Raw genomic sequence first — 19322 nt, 5'->3', positions numbered from 1 at the left:
AGTCAGAAAAAGGAGCGAGGCAGGCAGACACAGCAGTTCCGTCTCACAGGAAGTCAGATCGAATGCAGTCCAGGAACCGGAGAAAGAGCGCGCACCCGGAGGCTGGATCTGTTTTCTTTTCTGACCCCAGAAATGCACGTCGCGGGCAGGAATTGTAAGGAGGCAGTGAGCGCCACGTCTTGCTCCGTGGAGAAACGTAGGACGCAGGGGATAGTGGTAAAAGGAGGCCCTGCCTTCGCTCCAGCCAGCAGGAGGCTCTGGGAGGTGGAAGCCACTTCAGGTGATGACTCAATGCGGTGTATCACGCCTGCCTCAGTTCTGCTCTGTCCCTTTCTCCAAAGCCGAATAAATAGGAAGTGTGGCAGACTGGGTTCTTTTTTAGCAGCAGTACACTTGGGTTTGTTTTCATGGGCATGAGTCCACTGGAAAGCAATTATTTTCCCTTGCCTTCTTGCTGCATCAGAGAAATGGAGCAATTTTCAAGAGAGATTTCAAAGAAACAATTTTGTAACTTACGAAATGGAATCACATAGTGGCTGCCAGGTTGGCTGTGCCGCTATGTCAGGACTGGTTCTTTTTTTAAAAAAAATAAAACTGTGTATATTTAAAGTGTACAACATTTTGACATTCATATACATAGTGAAAAGATTACTACAGTTAAGCTAATTAACATATCCATCTCTCCACATAGTAACCATTTGTGTGTGTGTGTGTGTGTGTGTGTGTGGTGATGTGTGTATGTGTGGTGGTGGTGGTGATGGTGGTATGTGCATGTGTGTGTGTGTGTGTGTGTGTGTGTGTGTGTGTGGTGTGTAGTGAGAGCACCTGAGATCTACTCTTAGCAAATTGCCGGAATACAATCCAATATTATTAACTGCAGTCACCATGCTGTACATTAGATCTCTAGGACATATTCATATTCATACCACATAATTGCAATTTTATTCCCTTTGCTCAACATCTCCCCATTTCCTCTGCCTCTGGGACTCACCATTCTACTTTCTGCTTCTATGAACTCTACTTTTTTTAGATTCTACATGTGAGTGAGATCATGCAGTATTTTTCTTTCTGTGTCTGGCTTATTCCACCTAATGTAATGTCTTCTGGGTTCATCCATGTCGTTATAAATGGCCGAATCTCCGTTTTTAAGGCTGGATAATATTCCATTGAGAGAGAGAGAGAGAGAGAGAGAGAGAGAGAGAATAACATACATAAATTACACATAGTAATTTCTTTTCAAAATTTAAAAAAAATGTTTATTTATTTTTGAGAGAGAGAGAGAAGCAGAGCCTTCGCAGGGGAGGAGCAGAGAGAGAGGAAGACACAGAATCCAAAGCAGGCTCCAGGGTTTGAGCTGTCAGCACAGTGCCCAATGCGAGGCCTGAACCCACAAACTGTGAGATCATGACCTGAGCTGAAGTCAGACACTTAACCGACTGAGCCACTCCAAGTAATTCTTTATCCATTCAACCACTGACAGACATTTAAGTTGTTTCCATATCTTGGCTATTGTGAATAATGCTGCCATGAACATGGGAACACGAATAGATCTCCAAGGTACTGATTTCATTTCCTTTGGATATATACTAAGAAGAGGGATTGCTGGATCATATGGTAGTTCTATTTTTAATTTTCCAAGGGACCTCCATACTATTTTACATAATGACTGTACCAATTTACATTCCTACCAATACTGTACAAGAGTTCCCTTTTCTTCACATCCTCTCTAATTCTAGTTATCTTTTGTCTTCTTGAAAATAGACATCCCAACAGGCATAAGGTGAGATCTCATTGTAGTGTTGACATGCATTTCCCCAACGATTGGTGAAATCAAGCATCTTTTCATATACCTCTTGGCCATTTATATGTCATCTTTGGGGAAATGTCTATTCTGGTCCTTTGCCCATTTTTAAAATTAGGGTTTTGTTTTGTTTGGTTTTTTTTTTTGTTGTTGTTGTAGAGCTGTATGAGTTCCTTATATATTTTGGAAGTTAAACCCTTATCAGGCATAGGATTTGCAAATATCTTCTATTCTGTAGGTTACCATTTCATTTGTGTTGACTGTTTGCTTTGCCCAGTGAAAGTTTTTTGGTTTTTGTTTTTGTTTTTTTAGCATTTAATGTAGTTCCACTTGCTTGTTTTTGCTTTTGTTGCCAGAATTTCTGGTTTTCTATCCCCCCAAAAAAATCATCACCAAGATCAATGTGTCAAAACTTCTTCTGATCATATAGTTTCTAAGAAAATCAGCATGCTAGAATCAGAAGAGATCTTACAGATCACAGCCAACCCTCACACTGCAGAAAAGGAAACCAAGGCCCAGAGAGGGGGAGAGAGTGATTTAAAGGACCTTAGTGAGTCTGAGGCAAAGTTGAACTCTAACACTGACATCTTCTGAATTGTTGCACCAGGATCCTTCCATTAAGTCACTCAAAACTGCTTCAGAAGGTAAATCATGGAGTGTCTCCTTACGCATCTGCTTCTAAATGTCCTTGAAAACAGTGGATGGGAAATTTCAACCTGCTGCTGCAAGGGAAATTGCCAAATGAATTTCATTCTTGCATGCCAAAACTATCTCCGCAAAGATGGGCCTCCAGCCTCGTTTGAACACAGGACACTTGAATGCAGCCCTCAGGGACATGCCCTGGCCTCCCAATGGCCTTCTCAGTCTCTGAATCCCTGTGGCCTGAAGGTGGTCTCCCTGCATCGACTGTTTGACTGTGTTTTTGTCATCTCTGGTGTTTCCCCATCGTGACTGTCCGGCTGTGCTGCTCAAGACTGACAGCCATCGCCCTGCCCCCCACTTTTCACAGTGAGGCTGTGGGGGTCACGTGCTGCTCCAGACCCCCTCAGGCTCTGTGCCTTGCAACCTGCTCCACCCGCAGTACAGCAGTGGGGTCCCTCGTAGGTTGGCTTCCAGATAGGCTAGGCCAGCTGGCTCCAGATGGCAGGGTGGGAGGAGTGTGATGTCAGGGCTCTCCAAGGTCTGGCTGCATCCCTCCTTTGAAAAGCACGACTTGGGTCAAGCAGCTCCCTATCCACTCCTCCCTCTCCAAGTGCCCATAACTCCTCCTCCCTGCACCCATTCAGGCCTGGGCTGGTAACAACACCCACTGTAATTGGTGTCTCCATGAGCTTTTGGGCTTCTGCATTCCCCACTGTGGTTTCTCCATACCCTGCTGTCCCTTTGAAAACAGTCCCTTTATCAAAGGCTCCTCAAATTACCCCGTGCTTTTTTTAAATATTTTTATTTATTTCTAGGAGAGAGAGAGAGAGAGAGAGACAGCGTGAGAGCAGGGGAGGGTCAGAGAGAGAGGGAGTCACAGACTGAAACAGGCTCCCCCTGTTTCTCACCCCCCCCATAGCCCACAAATCCAAAGCCCTGTTCCCCCAAGACTTGTCATCCCAGGGGTGTCTGAAGCTCCAGGTCCCTGTTCTGGGGATCACACGCTATTCAGTGGTAGCCGGTGCCATCGTTACTTCTGTCCCTCATTGTGCTAGACACAAAACAGGTTCAGTTGAGAATAATTTACAGTCACTTACAACCTGCTTCCTTCAGACTGCCACTCGAGCACAAAACTGTGTGGGATAGCAGTTTCGCAGAAGAAATAAGCAGTTGCAAAGATGCCCAGAGTGATAATATTATCTCACAAGTTCTACAGTGTTTCACAGCGCGTCAGACATTTTCTCATGCATTACATATCAATTGAGTCTTGCCATAAACTTATTATTTGTGTGTGTGCTCGCGCGTTTATCTATCTGTGTAGCAAATATATCTGAAGGGCAAAAAATATATATATATATCTGAAGGGCATCAGGCTTCAGGAAATAAAATGACTTATCCAAGGTCATATAAATAGCCAGAATGAATTTCTTCTTTCTATTTCTTACGATTTCAGTGTGTAATATATTTGTCGTGATTATTTCTGTCCTGCACTTGAGTCTGTGAGCTCACTGAGCATGAGAATCCATGGCTTATTTTATTTTTTGTCATAAATGCCAGTAGGTGTGTGTGTGCGCGTGCGCATACAATGCATCTTTAAAGTTTAATGAATAATAAAATAGCTAGCCATGTATCTGCTAAACCACTTTTCCGAATTTTGTTATCATATTAACATATCCTTAAAAATATGTTATATACTTGTGTGTGTCATTTAACATTGTATAAATGGACACATGGCCCATTTATCCTCAACAGGTGCTGAGCCTGGCCTCGCATGACCAGAAAGTATCTGTCTTCTCACTATAATCCAGTCACCATGGGACTGAAGAAGTCTGGTGAGAGGTTGGAATTGGTTCTGGGTAACAAAAATCATGGAACATAACATCTCAGGGCACCCAGCTGGACTGCATGCCTGTACAGCCTCTTCAGAGAAGTCTTTTGTAGCCATAAATCTGATCTATTCAGGAGGAAAGTCCCGTAAACTGGTTACTACTTAAAGCTGGAGTCGCATGTTGGAATTCAAACATCTCTACTCTCAAGGCCTTCCTTCTGAGTCTCAAGTGGCAGGCACCATCCCTACATGCTTAACGACTCTGTACTCTCCATTAACTCAACTTCTGCAACTTCCATGAGCATCCACACTGCCCTGCTAAATTTCTGGAGAACTGATGACACATGTAACAACCATTTAAACAATGCAAGCAGTTTATGTGAACCTTCAGAGTAGCATTTTTCAAACTGTGGGCTTTGACCCACTAGCGAGTTGTGAAATCAATCTTGGGTGTTTCGACCAGGATTTTTAAAAACAGAGATAGAATTAGGTGTTAGCTGGTCAAGAAGCCAGGACTACCAAAGTTCAGCATGTGTTCCCAGTAGCAAGCAAAGGGTAAATAGTATTTTGTGCAAGTTTCGTGAAGGCCGTGGCAGGGGGGGCGGGGGTGGGTGGGTACTGGGTCACAACGTAAAGTGTGTTTCTCACTATTGGTCACGTACAAAAAATGTTTGCAAGCCATTGCTCAAGAGGAATTTTGCAGGGGACATTGGCTGCTTACTAACTTGGCACTTATGCTCTCTTTCTCCACAGTGGGATGGCCTTGTGGTTAGGTTGGGCTCTAGGAGGCTCCGTGGGCCGACCTAAACCAATGGCCATAATCTCAATCAGTCGCCACTGTGATTGGTTCATGGATGGGCAGTAGTCCTAGGCTTAAACTAAGATATGTCACTCCATGGCCACAGTAAGGGGACACATGACCCAGTTAATCCAGGGGTCTGTCTCTTAGGGAATCCAACCAGATCCTTTGATGGGCCCGAAAACCTTACAAATAAATGCTTTGGAGGGCCCAATCTGGTCTAAAACCAAAAAGGCTATTTACTGTGCTCTCTAGCCCCATCCAGAACTTGCTGGGGAGGGAGGAGAGACCAAAAAACAAACAAGACACAGGGTGATTTCCAAGCTACATCATCAATAACCTACTCAGAGAGTCATGGTTTTGCTGTCCTAAAGAGAGCTTTGTAGGTGCCCAGAGGTCCCTCTCAAGCTCTAGGTTCCCCCCAAGAAGTGGTTTACGTGGTGAAGAACCTGGGCACCTAGGAGCTGAATTCCTGGGGAAATGGGGATTTGAGAGTCATCAGCATGTCCGCACCAAGGGAAGCCAGGGGAGCGTTTGAGGTTGTCCAGGAAGTGATGTGAATTGAGTCAAAATGAGAAGACTTGGGACAGACCCTGGGGAGCAGTAGCACATGGGGACAGACAGAGGAAAGGGTGGTGAGAGGGAAGACGGCCACCAGGGCCGCACTTGTCTTGTTGCATCATGGTGGACGTTGAGGGTGGCCGCTGCCCTGCCTGCCCTCTCTGGCAGCCTGCCAAGACCTCGTCTCATTTGCCCCCCAGACGCGCAGGGCTTTTGTGGCAGAGATCTGGGTAGTGGGAGAAGTGGAGGGAGAAGGCTAACTACCTAGACGTTGGAATGGGCAGGGGCCCTGTCGCAAGGGAGGAAGGAGATAGGGTGGCAGAGGCCGCATTTTGTCATGTAAATTCAATCTTTCTGGCACCATTAAAGATTTTATTTTCAATAAAAATGTAAATGACTTTGTGTGGGTGCTTTGGGAAGTCAGACCATGGTTTCTTGGGATGACAGAGGATGCAGGAGCTGGGAGGTGGTCCAGTGATGTTACAGTTAAGATCCCGCAATAAGTTAACATTGGATATAGCCACCTCTGTCACTTAGCTGTGAGCCCCTAGAAGGAAAAAAAGGGCTGGGCTGGAAAGAGGTGACCTACCCATGTTTGAGAGAGGAAACAAGAACAATTGCATGGAAAAACCTCATACCTTCGTCCTGTCCTTCCGGGATCTCCTGTCCTTCCCCACACACCCCTGCTTGTGAGGGCTGGGAGAGAGAAAGCAGTGCATCCAGGGATCCTGACTCCCTGCCCCCGCCCCCCACGTACACACTGGCTTTTTGTTAGGCTTAGGAGGAAGAAGCACATCTCATATAATATGGAGTCATCTATAAATGGAACTCTCAAATAGGGTGTGAAGCAGAACCTTCCAGAAGCTGAGACACACAGATTCTATAAGCTTGGTGGTCTACAGCATTTTGTTTTTTCATTTCCTTAAGCTTCACAGCTAAATTCCTTTGGAAAGTACCTCATTGTCTCAACGGTCTTACTAGAAATGAGGAAGGAGCTTGGGTTATATTCTGGGGCCTGAAGGAGGAGCCAAGACCTGTGCTCTGGGGGCCAGAGTTGGTGACGCTGGCATGGTTTGCCCTTACCTGAGTGGTGCTCATTCAATGCTCAGGCTCTGTGAAATCTCTCCTAAATCTCTTTGGCCATGGCTTTGGCCTCAAGTGAGATGCTTCTCAGAGCCTGGCTCCCACAGCTGCATGCCGCATCCGCTCAGCTCAGCCTACACATGGGAACAAGGCAGAAACCTAATTCAAGGTGAGGTCCATAGAGGGAGGTTGGGACCGCTACCTTCCAGCTGTCTGAGGGCAGGACTGTTACAAACACAGCCATGGTCTGCAGCCGTGGGACTGTTTCTCAGGATCAGAGAGAAGATATTTCAAGCCTGCTGGCCCGCGACCCTAACTCACAGGGGCCAGGAAGTTGGCATTACTTTTTAGTTCTATGGCGAGGGAAGGAGGTGTCTCTGGGGAGACAGGGAGATCAGCAGGGAGAGCTTCATGCACATCTGTGCCTTCGCAGATCAAGCAATCAGAATCAAGCGAAGGTTAACTACCAGGATTAAACACACACACACACACACACACACACATGCACACACACACACGCATGCACACACAAAAGGGTCCACTTTTGTTTTCCAGTATCAATTGGGGCATTTATAAAATTATTCAAAAATTCACAAATAAAGTCCCCAAAGCAGAGAAAGTATCCATCGGACAAGTTCTTTATCCATAGTGTGTTTAAAAGTAGACATCCACAACAAAAGCCTAAATGAAAACAAAACAATACAAAACACAAAACATTTTCTTAAAGCAACCCAAGCATTTGGGGAAACCAGCTTGACAGAGGCGAGTGGGCTAGACAGCCTGTGAGCATATTTTTAATGCTTGAGAAGCAGCAGAGACCATGCCAGAAGCTGAATTTCTTTTACACCGTATTGGCGAAATAGCTTTTGTTTGAATTCCCTTTGATACTTACAATAGTAGCAACAATGTTACACTGTTGCAGAAAATTAGATAGTCATTTTGAAGATGCCCATGCAATAGGAGGTTAGGTCATAGGAGTTTCATTCCTGACAATTGATAGATCGACCCTCCCATGGAATAAACGTAAAAATGCTGGGGGGAAATATATCTTCCTAAATGCATCGATCAGGGGGCAAGAAAGTGAGAGATTCTGTGGCCACAGTACTAAGTGAAAGAAGGAGTTCATGGAACTCGGAGCACTGCAGCTGACTGTTACTCTGAGGGTACTTATTGGACCAGATTAACGTGAGCTTCTGATGTCTGGGCTCACAGAGTCCCAGGAATCACAGAGTACAAAGATCAGGGGCCATCCAAAGCCTGTGGACACCTCCTCCATGAAGCTGAGACCCCAAAGGTCTACCTACCCTTCCAGTGAAAAGGCGAACCAGAAATAACTGTTAATCCCTTCAACCAGCAGGGGGTTGCAAGAACTTGAATGCTGAGCAAAAAAAGAAAAGAAAAATAATGCTATCACAGAGAATCTGGAAGCATAAGCTGTCCCTCATGCAGTCTCAAGCCAAATTCATATTACCTGTGTGCTTCAAACAATAAACAAATTTTTTTTTTAAAACCCAAACTCAAGCCACTAATTTGTTAGAGTAACCTGAGACTAGTAGGGGTACAGGTTATAAGAACAAATGCAAATCTTCGATAGAAGGAGATACCTTTACCTCAGACCTTAAAGAATTATCACAAAGAACTCCAAAGAAAATTCACAGCTTTCAATATAAAGGAATAATGTGTATGCAGAGGCACTATAAATGAGAGACAACAGACACAGAAATAGACTCACAAGAATTCATATGCTGAAATTATCATATGCAAACACAATTATGAAATAACTACAATTGCTGTGTTTTTTTAAACATGCCAATGCTTTAACTGTTGAAAAAAAAAAAAAGAGCAACTGAAAAACACACATTGGAAACAAGGAACAATAAAGGAAGACCAAACAGAATTAGGAAAGATTCAAACACAACTTCTACAAATGAAAAAAAATTAAATTAAAACTTAATGGAAACAAATACATGGCAGTTAAATTACCAGCTACTAAACAATGAGTGGGTCAACCAAGAAATCAAAGAGGAAATCTAAAAATATATGGAGACAAATGAAAATGAAAACACAGTGGTAAAAAGTTTTTGAGATGCAACAAAAGCTGTTCTAAGAGGGAAGTTTATACAAAACAGGCCTACCTCAAGAAGCAAGAAAAAAGTCAAATAAACAACCTAACCTTACACCTAAAGGATCTAGAAAAAGCAGAACAAATAAAACCCAAACCCTGTAGAAGGAAGAAAATAATAAAGATTAGAGCAGAAATAAATGAAATAAGAAACAATAGAACTGATCAACAAAACTGATAAATCTTTAGATTCATTGAGAGAGAGAGAGAGAGAGAGAGAGAGAGGACTCAAACAAACAAAATCAGGAGTGAAAGAGAAGAAATAAGAGGTAACACTACAGAAATACAAAGGATTATAAGAGAATATTATGAAAAATTATATCCCAACAAATTAGACAACCTGGAAGAAATGGATAAATTCCTAGAAACATAAAACCTGCCAAAACTGAATCAGGAAGAAACAGAACATTTGAACAGACTGATTGCTAGCAATGAAATTGATCAATAAACAAACAAACAAAAAAACAAACAAAAACCTCTCACCAAACAAAAGCCCAGGACCAGACAGCTTCACAGTTGAAGTCTACCAAGCATTTAAAGAAAAGCTAATACTTACTCTTCTCAAACTATTCCAAAAACTAGAAGAGGAAAGAAAGCTTCTGAATTCATTCTGAGTCCAGCATGAACTGGGAAAACCAGATAAAGACACAACAAAAAAGGAGAACTATTGGCCAATATCTCTGATGAACACAGATGCAAAAACCATCAAGCAAAATATCAGCAAACTGAATTGAGCAATACATTTTAAAAAATCATTCACCATAATCAAGTGGGATTTATTCCTGGCATGCAATTGTAGTTCATTATTCATAAATCATTCAACTTGATATATCGCATCAACAAGAGAAAGGATAAAAACCATATGGTCATTTCAAAAGATGCAGAAAAAGGATTTGACAAAGTAAAACATCCATTCATGATTTTAAAAAACCCTCAAAAAGTGGATTTAGAGGAAACATTACCTCAATGTAATAGAGATTATATATGAAGAACCCATAGGTAATATAATACTCAGTAGTGACAAACTAAAAGATTTTCCTCTAAGATTAGGAACATGACAAGAGAGTCCACTCTCACCACTTTTATTCACCATAATATTGGAAGTCCCAGCTATAGCAATCAGACAAGAAAAAGAAATAAAAGGTATTCAATTTACTAAGGAAGTTGTAAAACTTTCACTATTGCCCATGATATGATACTGTATATAAAAATTCTAAAGACTCCACCAAGAAACTACTAGATCTGATAAAATAATTCAGTAAAGCTGCATGATACAAAATCAACATATAGAAATCCACTGCATTCTTGTACACGAATAATAAGGTAGCAAAAAGAGAAATTAAGAAAACAATCCTAGTTACAATTGTACCAAAAATAATAAGACACCTAGGATTAAACTTAATGAAAGAAGTGAAAAACCCATACTCTGAAAACTGTAAAATACTGATGAAAGAGATTGAAGATGACACAATTAAATGGAGAGACATCCCTGCTCATGGATTAGAAGAACAAATATCGTTAAAATGTCTGAACTACTCAAAGCAATCTGCACATTTAATGCAATCTCTATCAAAATACCAATAGCATTTTACAAAGAACTAGAACAAACAATTCTAAAATTTGTATGGAACCATAAAAGACCCCAAATAGCTGAAGCAATCTTTAAAAAGAACAAAACCGGAGGTATCACAGTCCCAGATATCAAGATATACTACAAAGCTGTAATAATCAAAAGAGTATGGTACTGGCACAGGAATAGACATATAGATCAATAGAACAGAAGAAACAGCCTAGAAATAAACCCATGATTATATGGACAATTACTCTTCAACAAAGAAAGTAATAATATGCAGTGGCCAAAAGACAGTCTCTTCAACAAATGGTGTTGATAAAACTGGACAACCACTTGCAAAAGAATGAAGTTGGATTACCTTCTCACCTATACACAAAAGTAAACTCAAAATGGATTAAGAACCTAAATGTGAGACCTGAAACCATAAAAATAGAAGAGACCACAGGCAGTAATTTCTCTGACATTGGCTGTTGCAACATTTTTCTAGATATGTCTCTCCAGACAAGGGAAACAAAAACAAACGTAAACCACTGGGACGACGTCAAAATAAAAAGCTTCTGCACAACAAAAAAACCAAACAGCTAAACTAGAAAACAACCTATGAAATGAGGGAAGATATTTGCAAATCACATATCTGATAAGCGGCTAGTAAATTTAAGAAATACAACTCAGCATCCCAATAAACAATCCAGTTAAAAAATGGGCAGAAGACATGAACAGACATTTCTCCAAAGAAGACATCCAGGTGGCCAACAGACACATGAAACGATGCTCCACATCACTGATCATCAGGGAAATGCAAATCAAAACCACAATGAGATATCACTTCACACCTGTCAGAATGGCTAAAATCAACAACACCAGAAACACCAGGTGTTGGCAAGGACTGGAGAAGAAGGAACTCTCATGCACTGTTGGTGGGAATGCAAATGGGAGCAACCACTGTGGAAAACACTATGGAGGTCCCACAAAAAAGTTAAAAACAGAACTCCCCTATGACTCAGTGATTTCACTACTGGTTATTTATCCCCAAAATACAAAAACACGAATTCAAAGGGGTACATGCACTCCTATGTTTATTGCAGCATTATTTACCATAGCCAAATTACGCAAGCAGCTCGTATCTATTGATAGATGAATGGATAAGGAAGATGAGGAGTGTGTGTGTGTGTGTGTGTGTAGATAAACAGATAGACAGAGACTGAGATATATGAAATGGAATATTACTCAGCCATAAAAAGAATGAAATCTTGCTATTTGCAACAACATGGATGGACCTAGAGAGTATAATGCTAAGTGAAATAGTCAGAGAAAGAAATATACCATATAATTTTACTTATATGTGGAATTTAAGAAACAAAATGAAAGGGCAAAGAGAAAAGAGACAATCCAAAAAACAGATTTTTAATCACAGAGAACAAACTGATGGTTACTATAGGGGAGACAGGTAGAAGGATGGGTGAAATAGGTGATGGGGATTAAGGAGCCCTGGGTGATGTACAGAATTGTTGAATCACTATGTTACATACCTGAAACTAATATAATACAGTATGCTAGCTAAAAGAATTAAAATTAAAAATTTCAGAAAATTTAATGGTAACAATTAGAAAATGAAATTTAAAAATGAATTCCATAAATGAATTTAAATTTAAATTTAAAAATTGGGGCGCCTGGGTGGCTTAGTCATTTAAGCGTCCGACTTTGGCTTAGGTCATGATCTCGCAGTTCGTGGGTTCGAGCCCCGCGTCTGGCTCTGTGCTGACTGCCAGCTCAGAGCCTGGAGCCTGTTTCAGTCTGTGACTCCCTCTCTCTCTGACCCTCCCCTGCTCACGCTGTCTCTCTCTCTCTCTCTCCTAGAAATAAATAAAACATTAAAAAAAATTTTAAATAAAAAATAAAAAATTAATTTAAAAATTAATTTCCTCTCCATCAAAATTTAGCCAGAAATAAATTGAACACATGTTATGAATGACTTCTACCAATATAAACTATAAAACATTGTTGAGAGAAATTAAAGACCTGAAGAGATGGAGAAATATACCATGTATATAGATTAGAATAATCAATATTAGAAAGATGTCAGTTCTCCCAGAATCTGAATTTACAGATTCAATGCAATTCCAATAAAAACTCTAGCAGGATTTTTAAGTAGATATTGACAAGCTATCATTACAATTTACTTCTTACAGTGGGCAAAACAATGTTGAAGAACACAAACTGTACATGATTTTAAAACTTCCCATAAAGTACAGTAATCAAGTGAGTGAAACTGGCATTAAGATAGACAATTAGACCAATGTAAAAGAAAAGAGTCCAGAAATAAACCCACAAATACACAGTCAAATAATTTTTTGACAAACATACCAATTCAGTTTAAAAGGGAAAGAAAAGTTTTTTCAGCAAACCATACTGAACGTCAGTATGGAAAAAATTAAACCTTGACTCAAATTTCACATCTTATACAAGAGTTAATTCAAGGTAGCTTGAAGACTTAAGTGTGAAAGCTAAAACGTTAACACAACTAGATGAACACAAAGAGGAATACTTTTGTGGTTGAGGGTAGACAAATTGTTTCTAGACAGAACACAGAAAGAACTATTATAAAAGAAGAACAATTAAAACTGCCGCACTTTTAAAATAATATTAATAAGATAACAGAGCAAAACATATTTACTATTTACACATTTGGCAACAGACTCACATCCAGACTCACATCCAGATTTATAGGAGGTAACTTCTATAAATATAAGACTTGAGCAAAAGAGTTGAACAGGCACTTCACAGAAGATGATAGGTAAATAAATAACAAACACAGTGCCCAGCATTTCCTCTGATTTGAGGAGATCGAGGTCTGTGCTCAGGATGCCTTCTTCTGCTAGAATTTGCAAGGCAGAGCTCTGGTGAGGAAGGAGTTCTGCAGAGAGTTTGAGAAATCCACATTGGGGGCCTTTTGACTTTTTGGCTGAATACTGATCTATGCACTCAGAGAGTGAGACCCCACAAGGCTGGCAAGAACAACTTTGGAAGACAGAAAAATTACTGAGAAGCTATAAAACAGATTCTCAGAGTTCAGACCAGCTCAGGAATTGCTTGAGTCTTCTCCAGCCAGAGTAGAGACCTTGTGATATATATAGAGCATTTAGCAGAGACCCCAGAGAGAAAGCACCTTCTAAGTGATGCAAAATGAGTCTTAGAATAATAGTTATTTTGGACTTCTCCTAAAGGAGTTTTAAAATAAGCCTCAGAAGGGTGAAACTAATCTGCAAGTAACTTAGCTCACTGTCAGAAAAATATCAAGACTCTTCAGGAAAACAAAGCATTCCATACCCTAAAATTTACAATGTCTGGCATCCAATAAAAAGTCACTAGACATAAAAAGCGGCAGGAAAATGTGAGCCCAAAATACCAGTAAACAGACACAGAAATGTCAGAGATTAAATGAACCAACAGCTACGTTAAAACACCTATTATAAATATGCTTCAGATATTTAAGGATATAAAAAAATATGGACATAATTAGAGGAAAAATAAAGATTTTTAAAAGAACCAAATGAAACTTCTACAGATGAAAAATTCAATCAAATAAAAGCAGCCAGATATGTAGCAATAGGACTCACATTCATTGCTGTTGGGAATGCAAAAATGGTGCATCCACTTTGGAAGATAGTTTGGCAGTTTCTACAAAGCTAAACATACTCTTATCATATGATCCAGCAATCATGCTCTTTGGTATCTACCCAAATGAGTTGAAAACTTATGTCCACACAAAAACTCTCACACGGATGTTTATAGCATTTCATCTGTAATTGCCCAAACTTGGAAGCAATCAAGACATCCTTCAGGGGGTGAATGGATAAATAAACTCTAGTAAATCTATATAACAGAATATTATTCAGTGCTAAATGGAAATGAACCATCAAGCCATGAAAAGATATGGAGAAAGCTTAAATGCATATTACTAAGTGAAAGAAGCCAATCTTAAAAGGCTACAGTATGATTCTGACTATGTGACATTCTGGAAAAGGCAAAATTATGGAGATAGTAAAAAATATATTTAGGGCAGGGAAACTATTTTGTATGATATGAGAGTGGTGGACATATGTCATTCAACATTTGGTAAAACCCATAAAATATACAACACGAGGAACGAATTCTAATGGAAGTTATGGACTTTGGGTGGATAATGACGTTGTCAGTGCAGGCTTATCGATGACAACAAATGTACCACTCTGATGGGTGATAGGAATAGTGGGAGAGGCTGGGACTGGGAAGGGACAGGGAACATACGGGAACTCTATGTAATTTCTGCTCAATTTTGTTGTGAACCTAAAAAATAATTGTTTCATTTATTATTTATAATATTTATTTATAAAAAATAAGATCTATCATAAAATAGTAGGAAGACCAATTACCTACAAAGGAGACACAGACTCACATCTGATTTCACATAAACAACAATGGAAGCCAGAAACAGTGGAAGGGTAGCTTTGACTGTTGAAAGAAAACAGTTACCAATTTAGAATTCTACATCCTGTGAACACACTGTCCAGAAATAAGGATTAAAAATTGTCATCACGGTCAAACGAAAATGAAAATTGTTTGCCACTGAGTCGACTCTCACTAAAGGGAGTTTGAAAGGATGTACGTCAGGCAAAATTAAAGTGATTTGAGATGGAAAGTCTAGGGATTAAAAAAAAAAAAAGTGAAGATCAGAAAAAGTGGTAAAAAGTGTTTGAAACAATGGCCACCTAATTTCTCTCTTGGTATCCACATCCCTTTGCAATGTGATTTTTGCAGCTCTTTTTATGAAGAGGTAGATCCTCTTTCCCCACCCTTTGAAATTGGGCTTGGCCTAATTCATGTCCAGACCAATGGAAGGTGGCAGAAATGATGTGCCAGTTGTAAACTGTCATTCATTATCTTGGACCCCTGAACTGTCATGTTAACAAAAGTAGGGACCCTGCTAGAGAATGAAAAGCCACACAAAGGAGCTGATCTAACCCATTCTAGATCTGTTCAACTCCCAGTTGATCTGCCACCTGGCAGCAGACTCACATGTGAGCTCAGCTGTAATCAGCTTAAATTGGCCTAGGGTGAGAAAAACAGAGCAGCCTACCCACAGTCTCCTGAGAAATAATATACGGTTATTATTCTAAGCCACTAAGTTTTAAGGTGATTTGTTATTCAGTTAGGAGCCCAGGAGTTAGTAATAGATAATAATGGTACAAATCAATAATAGCTTGTAGGTTAAAAAACAAGATAGAAACAAAATATACCATAGTTAGCTCATGACTAGAATTGAAGTGTTTTAAGATGAAAACAAGATGTTTATTTTTCTCATATAATATGAACTTCAGTTGTAAGCATTTAAAGCTGGTACAGTTGCTCAAGGAATTTATCAAGGACCCAGACTCTTTCCATCTTTTGCTCTACTATTCCTAGTTATGACCACCATCTTTATGCTCACAAAATGGCTGCTGTACCTCCAGGCATTGCAACTGTGATCCAGGCAGAAAGAAGATAAGAATGTGATGAGTCTCTCTCTTCCTTATGGGGAAAACAGTAACATTCCAACAACTCTACTTAGTAGATTTCTTATGTTTCACTGGCCAGAACTCTGTCACATGGTCATATCTAAGTGCCAGGAGCCTGGGAAATTAAGATTTTTAGCTAGGTGAACTGTTCCCCTCCCCACTTCCCCCTCAGCCCCGCAAATGAAGATTCTGTTATAAAGCGACCATAGAGATGGATATAGTTTGGGCAACTAAGTGTCTCTGCTCTCTCCTTGGGGGAAAACATCTTACTTGAGGGAATAATCCAAAAGGAAAAGCAAACAATGTACTTGGCATAAACACCGACAGGTAGCATTGTGCAGAGGACAAGGCATTGGAGTAAGAGTCTCTTAGTCCTGGCTCTGAAGCTGACTTGCTGGGAACTGGTCTCAGTTTCTTCCCCATGAAATCAAGATGGAGTAACAAGAGGGGCGCCTGGGTGGCTCAGTCAGCTAAGTGGCCGATTTCAGCTCAGGTCATGATCTCACAGTTCATGGTCTCCAGCCCTGAGTCAGGCTCTGTGCTGACAGCTCAGAGCCCGGAGCCTGCTTCGGATTCTGTGTCACTCCCTCTCCTTGACCCTCACCTGCTCACTTTCTGTGTATCTCTCTCTCAAAAATAAATAAACATTAAAAAATTTTTTAAAAAAAAAGATGGAATAACAAGCCTTTTTCAGAGCCTATAGAGACAGTGAAGGGAATTAACATTCATGAGAGAGTCTTCATGTGCAATAGCTCACTTAGACCTTACAACAAATATATGAGTATCGTTATTCCATTTACACTGGGGGATGTGAAATCTCAGAGAAATCAAGTAGGGTATATGGAGCTTACATCCGGTAAATAGCAGAGTCAGAATTCCAGCCAGGGGCTGCAGGTCCCCAAAGCCAGAGCCTTCGTTCCATCACTGTCCCTCTCTCAAAAGGTGAAGTAAGTACATGCATTTTCATTTCTTGAATTTCAGGGTAACATTTTCTAAACCATTGTCTTTTGAAGTGTGGCCTGGTGACACCTGAAGCAGCATCACCTGGGGTCTTTGTTATGAATACAGTCTCCTGGACCTCTTTCAGATGAATGGATGCAGGCTGTCTGGGGCTGCTGATACTCAGGAATCTGCATTTTTAAAAGTTCTCCAGCTAATTTGGAGACATTTTAAAGTTTGAGAACCATGATTTTAGGCTTATCATTTGCTGTTCCATTCCAATGTAGTTTATTTATGGATCCACAGCTCATGGAAATTTCCTCCTAATATCAGGAAAATAAAATTTAAAAATAGTCTGTTTCTCCTTCCTGTTCCTCAGTCTTCTAATGAAGACACTCAATTCCATGGAAAATATTAAGGAACTGGAAGTGTGTCATAGAAAATAATCTGACACTGATTAACTGGGGCTCTGTAAAGCAAAGGTACAGGTTAACAGAAATGAATGCTGATTAGAATCAAACAGGGCAGGAAGGGGATGGGCGAAGGAAATGGCATTAACTAAATATTTACTATGTCCTAAAAAAATGTATTTGCTATGTTCTAGACACTGTTCCAGACGTATTGCATCATTCAAGGGGCTCAAGACATGTGATTCAATCCCTTTTGTTTATAAATGGGTAGATATAGTATTTTCTTTTTAGAGATGAGGAATCTAATGAGAGAAACTGATAAGAGGACACTTCACTTGCCTGCGTTGAATCATTCATTCATTCATTCATTCATTCTTAGAATAAATGTCTCCTGAGCTTTCATGGAAGACACTGAGACTAGAGCCCTGGAAAAAAAATCAGTCTACAGACCTCATGGTATCACAAGACCCTTTACCCACCTCATCTCCATGGAAGAAACTGGAACTGAGGGAGAAGATCGGGATTGGGGTCGGCCAGAAGCAGTCTTTCCCTCTGGGTCTGCCTGTTGCAGGGAGCGGGAGCAGAGCTTGTTACTGGCCGTCTCCAGCAGCCCAAGAGGGCAGGCTTTGCTTAGTTTTTGGTAGTACCTGCATCCCTACGCAGGCGGTTCAGTGTATAACCTCCCTCACCTACCCGGCTCACCCCAGCTTACTTGTCCAGAGGGGAGTGTCTGGAGGGAGGGCCTAGAAGCAGAGCTTAAAGGAAGGGGAGAACCCCAAATCTTACATCCTCTCACTAAAAGGCAGGTATTATTTCCCAAAGAGAGATATTATTTCCATTTTACAGATGAAGACATGGAGACTCAGAAAGGTTAACCGAGTTGTTCAAATAAACATCCTACGCGGGAGGGGAGAGGGGCAGGTCTCAGAGGGTGACTGTGATCCCTGCCACCAAGATTTATTTAATTCCAGGCTCAAATCACACAGAAAATAAAATTTTCTCCGCAAAAGGTTCTGTGGAAAAATGTTCTCTGTTCTATGCAACAGCCTCCTCGGCTGTGTTTGTGTCTGAAGAGAGGACTAGTCTGACAGGAAGAATTACAAATCTGGAGCTCATTTTGGTGTCCCAGAGGGAAGGTGGGTGGAGCGTCTCACAGTAAATTAGGAATTCAGAATGAAAACGTAGCCGAGTTTATTTGGGTTTCTAGTGACACCTCAGAATTATTGCGCAGGCATATCAGAGGCAAGTCAAAGTATTGACTGCTCCCCCTCCTCCACGTTGGAGTGCTGCGTGCTAAGAGGGGGAGTCCTCCTCCTTGGGGTGCGTGGGGAACCTTCCGTTTCCCACCTGGATCAGGAGGGGGTCAGAAAGAAGGAGTGTGGTTTGGGGCCCCGTTCTGGGTCCGCTCTGAGTTCCGGAGGGGAGAGAGACTCTTTGAGGGGAGGGTGGGGGGCGGGGTCGAGTGTCGGAACTCAGGATCCGAAGTCTGTGTCACATCTGAGGCCAGGACTTGAGGACTTTCAGGGCCTGGACTTTGAGAGGTGGGCTAGGCTGGGGTTAGACACAGCGGGAGAAGACTGAGTCGTATATGAAAGTCACCGAAGAAGGATTTGGGGGGTGGGGTGTTGAAAGTTGAAGCCTGGATTTGGGAAGTGGAGGTTGAAGCCTGCCTGACGATACCGCGGACCCGGGCGACTGTGTTGAGGACTGGTGCAGTGCTGTGAAGGCGGGTCGGGGTGGGGCTGGGGTCAGGACTAGATCTTAACGTGCTGGGAGAAGGCTAGAAGAAAAGAGCGTAGAACGGCCACAGCCTTTTTCCGAAAGCGACTCACACTCAGACACACCCCTCGTGCAACCCTCGCCCTCCGGGGCTGGAGGCTAAGCCAGGCCAGGGCTCGCTAGACCCCGGCCCCTACCCAGCTTCCTCCAAGCAGGGAGCGGTTCTGGCTGGGGCAGGGGTCTGGCAGCGCGGCCCCGGGGTAGCCTGGGGGCGTGGCCAGAGGCCGGCGCCCGCGGATGCGGATTGGCTG

General features: G+C 41.5%; 1 long non-coding RNA gene across 1 annotated transcript; it reads right to left on the bottom strand.

The window, feature by feature from the left end:
• Positions 1-5994: 5994 nt before the first annotated feature.
• On the bottom strand, positions 5995-19275 carry LOC120233542. The gene is made up of 4 exons (XR_005528846.1): positions 19059-19275; positions 17772-17854; positions 6715-6848; positions 5995-6178 (listed from the first exon to the last, which is right to left on the bottom strand). It is a non-coding gene; the product is annotated as an uncharacterized LOC120233542 (long non-coding RNA).
• Between the last annotated feature and the right edge of the window lie 47 nt (positions 19276-19322).

The sequence above is a fragment of the Hyaena hyaena genome, unplaced genomic scaffold (assembly GCF_003009895.1).
Source record: "Hyaena hyaena isolate Hyena2069 unplaced genomic scaffold, ASM300989v1 scaffold_93, whole genome shotgun sequence".
NCBI lineage: Eukaryota > Metazoa > Chordata > Mammalia > Carnivora > Hyaenidae > Hyaena > Hyaena hyaena.
Note: the sequence above shows the minus strand (reverse complement) of the source record. Positions and strands in the feature narration are given on the sequence as shown.